The sequence below is a fragment of the Furipterus horrens genome, unplaced genomic scaffold, assembly GCF_987537825.1.
Source record: "Furipterus horrens unplaced genomic scaffold, mFurHor1.1.pri manual_scaffold_4, whole genome shotgun sequence".
NCBI classification, from domain to species: Eukaryota; Metazoa; Chordata; class Mammalia; order Chiroptera; family Furipteridae; genus Furipterus; species Furipterus horrens.
The window spans coordinates 149,848,683-149,853,983 of record NW_028327174.1 but is presented as its reverse complement, the minus strand read 5'-3'; the positions used below and the strand labels follow the sequence as shown (position 1 = coordinate 149,853,983).

Here is a 5,301-nt window from a genome sequence, read left to right as displayed (position 1 = left end):
CTTTCCCTCCTTTTTCCCCTCCCCACTTCCCACTGGTCACTGTCAGTCTGTTCCTTATTTACATGCCTCTGGTTCTATTTATTTCTTTTTAAAGTACATTTTATTGATTATGCTATTACAGTTGTCCCTTTGCCCTCCGATGCCCGGTATCCCCCTTCCCTTCAGCACTCACCACCCCCTTAGTTCTGTCCATGGGTCGTGCATATACGTTCTTTAGCTTCTCCATTTCCTATACTTTTTTTTTTTTTTTTAAGATTTTACTTATTTTTAGAAAGAGGGCAAGTGAAGAAGAAAGAGAAAGACACATGAATGTGTGGTTGCCTCTTGCGTGCCCCCAACTGGGGTCCTGTCCTGCAACCCAGGCATGTGCCCTGACTGGGAATCGAACTGGCAACCCTTTGGTTCGCAGGCTGGTACTCAGTCCACTGAGCCACACCAGCCAGGGCTCCTATACTATTCTTGACATCCCTCTGTCTATTTTGCATTTCCCTGATGGTTAGTGATGTTGAACAGTTTATTTTAAGTATAATTTTATTGATTATGTCACTACGGTTGTCCCAGTTTTTCCCCTTTTGCCCCCTTCCACCCAGTACATGGGTCTACACCTTAGTTCTTGTCCATGGGTCATGCATATAAATTCTTTGGCTTCTCCATTTCCTATATTATTTTTAACATCCCCCTGTCTTTGTACCTACTAATTATGCTTCCTAATCCCTGCACCATTTCCCCCTTTCTCTCCTTTCCCAGCTGATAACCCTCCAAGTGATCTCCATATCTATGTTCTGTTGTTTGCTTGGTTTGTTTTTTCTTTTTTAGATTCAGTTATTGATAGTTGTAAATTTGTTGTATTTTTTTTATATTTCAAATAACCAGAAACATAAAAGATCTTTTATTAATCCTCATGAAAAATCTGCATCATCAGCACAGATAAAGTCACTGAAGAATCTTTACTCCTTCTGTTGTCCAATCTCCAACTCACTTTTTGCCAGCACCAACATTGGCCTTTGCAGTCCCCCTGACTTTCTTCATTCTGTTCTTGCATTCCTTTCTCTGTTTTCTTGAAGTCTTCTTCTCATATAGGCCATGTCTTGCAAGTCTATGTTTGGGTTCATTGTTCTTTGCATAATCCAAGGAATCATAAATCATGCCAAAGCCAGTTGTCTTGCCACCACCAAAATGGGTTCTGAATCCAAACACAAAGATGACATCTGGTGTGGTTTTGTACATTTTGGCTAGTTTTTCCTGAATTTCTGTCTTGGATACTGTTGCCTTGCCAGGGTGAAGGACATCAATGACCATTTGTTTCCGCTGAAGTATTCTGTTGGTCGTGAACTTCCTGGTCCGGATAGTCACTGTGTTGTTCATGATGGTGGCTAATCTTCAATTAGCAAAGGAGGAAAAGACAATTTGTTGTATTTTTAATGCTCATTGTTTTGATCTTCTTCTTTTTCTTAAATGGGTCCCTTTAACATTTCATGTAATAATGGCTTGGTGGTGATGAACCTCTTTAGCTTTACCTTCTCTGGAAAGCTCTTTATCTGTCATTCGATTCTAAATGATAGCTTTGCTTGGTTGTAGGTCCTTGCTTTTCCTGACTTCGAATGTTTCTTGCCAATCCCTTCTAGCCTGCAAAGTTTCTTTAGAGAAATCAGTTGATAATCTTATAGGAACTTCCTGTAGGTAACTAACTTGTTTTTCTTGCAGCTTTTAGAATCCTCCCTTTATTTTTAACCTTTGGCATTTTAAGTATGATGTGTCTTGGAATGGGCCTCTTTGCATCCATCTTGTTTGGAACTCTCTGTGCTTCCTGGACTTGGCATGTCTATTTCCTTTGCCAAATTCAGGAATTTTTCTTTCATTATTTTTTCAAATAAGTTTTCAATGTCTTGCTCTTTCTCTTCTCCTTCTGGTACCCCTACGGTATGAATGTTGAAATGCTTGAAGTTGTCCCAGAGGCTGCTTATATTATCCTCATTTTTTTGGATTCTTATTTTTTCTTTTTCTTCTGATTGGTTGTTTTTTGTTTCCTTATGTTCCAAATCTTTGATTTTATTCTCAGCTTCATTCACTCAATTGTTTCCCTGTAAATTGTTATTTATTTCAATTAGTGTATCCTCATTTCTGATTGGATCTTTTTTATTCTGTTGAGGTCCTCACTAAGTTCCTTGAGCATTCTTATAACCAGTGTTTTGAACTCTGCATCTGATAGATTGCTTTTATCTCCATTTCATTTAGTTCTTTTCTGGAGTCTTAGTCTGTTCTTTCATTTGGGCCTTGTTTCTTTGTCTCCTTATTTTGGCAGCCTCCCTGTGTTTGTTTCTGTGCATTAGGTTGAGCTGCTACGACTCTCTGTCTTGGTGCATTGTCTATTGTAGTAGGTGCCCTGTCCTGTAGGGTCCACTGGCACAGCATTCCCTATCACTCAAGCTGGGTACTCTAAGTGTGCCCTTTGTGTGGGCTGAGTACACCATTCTCTTCTAGTTGAGTCGTAGTTGCTGTTGGCAGGTCAATGGGAGGGATTTACCCAGGCCAGTCAGCTGCAAGGATTGGCTGTGACCACTTACCACCAACCTCTTCCTTCTGTGGAGGATCAGCTGTGCATGGTCAGGGTGGTGGTGCTCCAATGGGGTCTGTAGCTGACCACTGGGTGTGCTGGACCTGATGTTTCCCAGGTGGTGCAAGACAAGGTCAGCCCTAATGTATGTTTTGCCCAGGGCCACCCTACCTGAGCTATAAAGGAACCTGAGATGGCTGCTACTTGTGCTGGGCTTGGAGATTCCCAGGTGAAGTCAAACTATGAATCTAGGCTGGCTGTTGCTAGTGCTTGGCCTGGGGCTTGCTGAGGCCAGCTGTTGCTTGTTTGAGAGGCTTTAGGAAGTTGTGCAGCATGAGTCAAAACCAGCCATTCATATGGAAAAGAAGCCTGGGCGGGCCTGTAAGTTGTGTGGGACGGAGTCTCTGGGGATCTCCAAGGTGGGTCAATCAGTGTTTGCCAGGTTGATGGAGTCTAGGATATAGCACCACAGGTGCCTTTCAAGCTGCTACCCTGGTGCTGGAGCTCAGATGGAGTGAGTCTAAGTAGGGGAGTCCTTGTGTGGGTTCTTTAAGAGGAACTGTTTGAGGTTCCAGCAATTTCTTCAACTGACTCATTCCCTGCTGGATTTTATAGCCAAAAACTAGGGGACTTATCTTCCTGGCACTGGAACCCAGGGCCAGGGACCTGGTGTGGGGCTAGGACTCCTTGCTCCAGAGATATCCCTCTCGAATTTTTATCCACCACACATAGGCGAGGGACCAGCCTGTTTTGTGTCTGCACCCCGCTTACTAGTCTGAATGGATGTTGTTTCTTTAATTCCATTGTTGTCAGACTTCCACTCAACTCAATTTCTGATGTTCCCAAGTGATGGTAGTTCTCTAGTTTAGTTGTGTTTTGATGTTGTTTGCAAAGAGGCAAGCCATGTCTGCTTATGCTGTCATCTTGACTGGAAGTCTTCCTATCCTATTTTTTGAAGATTGCCTATTTGTGAAGTTTTTTATTATAAAGCTAGGATTGCTTTGAGCCTAGTGATCAGCCCAATGTGAAAGGTTACAGTTATCTGAGATCTTATGTTTGTATATGTGTGACTTTTTTAGTTTCCCATATATATGGCTTCTTTGAGCCTAAATTTCCCACACAAATTTGCCCCAGCATTAGATGGTCTATTGCATGAGTATATCTACATCTATATCTTGCCCAAGCATCTGTAGGTATGTAATTTTGTCATCTTCCTCAGATTTCATGACTAGTGCTCACTGCTTTTTCTATCTGAAATTCATGTTAGGGAAAGTAGAAGCCAGTCCATCGGGTAGCTTTCAGCTTTACATAATAATTTGAAAGTAAAGTTAGCAATATCTGCTCCATTTGAGAGAGGAAATTGACAGCAGGGATGCCGGCACTTCCAGACCAAGACCACTATTGCACCACCGAGGTTGTGTGGAAAGGGAAGTAAAAACATGTCAAAACTTCCCTATCCTTTTGAAAGAGGCTTCTTGACTGTGTAGTCACTTAGTTGCTGTAAGCCTTTGACTTTTTTTTATATTCCTCTAAAAGTTCAGCAGTTTCTGGGTTTTTTTTAAACATTAAAGTAGATTTATTGAAAAAATTTAAAAAACTTGTCTAGTTCTATACTATACTCTCAATTAATTGACAAAAGTTTCTGAAAGTTCAATATTAGTTCCAGAATACTAAAACTTCAGCAGACAGATAGTGTGGGCATGAAATTTATAGTTTTAATAAAGGTGAACCTCAAAAAAACAAACAAACAACAACAACAAAAAAACGGCATTCTAATGGAAATAGCAAGATCGGAGAATCTTAAAAAAAATTTTGACTTTATAATACCTACTCCTGATACAGAATGACAAGATGAAGGAAATTGACATTTCAAAACAGGGTTACTCTGTGAACTGATACCATGTGTTTAGAGAGCTTTGATCTGGCTTGATTCTTTTTTTCTTTTTATTGACTTTATTAGGGTTATGTTGCTTAATAAAATTTATAGGTTTTGGGTGAACAGTTCTATAATACATCATCTGTATATTGTATTGTGTGTTCACCACCTTAAGTCAAGTATCTTTCTGTCATCGTTCATCCCCCGTACCATTTTCTACCTCCCCTCAACCCTCCCTTTCCCTCTGGTAATCACCATACTGTTGTCTGTGTCTAAGAGTTGTTTTTATTTTTTTATTTTTGCTTAGTCCCTTCACCTTTTTTACCCAGCCCCTTAAGTTCCCTCTCTGCTGACAGCTGTCAGTCTGTTTTCTATCTATAAGTCTGTTTCTATTATGTTAGAATTTTTTGTTCATTAGTTTCCACATATAATTGAAATTATATGGTTTTTGTCTTTCTCTGACTGGCTAATTTCACTTAGCATAATAATTCCCAGGTCCATTCATGCTGTCACAAAGGGTAAGATTTCCTTCTTTTTGTATGGCCAAGAAGTATTCCATTGTGTAAATGTACCACAGCATTTTTATTTACTCATCTGCTGATGGACCCTTGGGCTGCTTCAGATTCTTGGCTACTGTATTTTGGGTTTCTTCGGATATATTCCCAGAAGTTCAATCACTCATAAGGCAGTTTTATTTTTAATTTTTTGAGGTATCTCCATACTGCCTTCCACAGTGGGTGCACCAGTCTGCATTTCCACCAACTATGCAAAAGGATTCCCTTTTCTCCACATCCTCATCAACACTTGTTGTTTGTTGTTATCTCATTGTGTGTGTGTTTTATTTTTTTAAGTAAGTCTGTGCTTTTATTGG

General features: G+C 40.1%; 1 pseudogene; it reads right to left on the bottom strand.

Annotated features, from left to right (window-relative positions):
• Nucleotides 1-854: 854 nt before the first annotated feature.
• On the bottom strand, nt 855-1,377 carry LOC150013054 (small ribosomal subunit protein eS24 pseudogene; annotated as a pseudogene).
• Nucleotides 1,378-5,301: the final 3,924 nt, after the last annotated feature.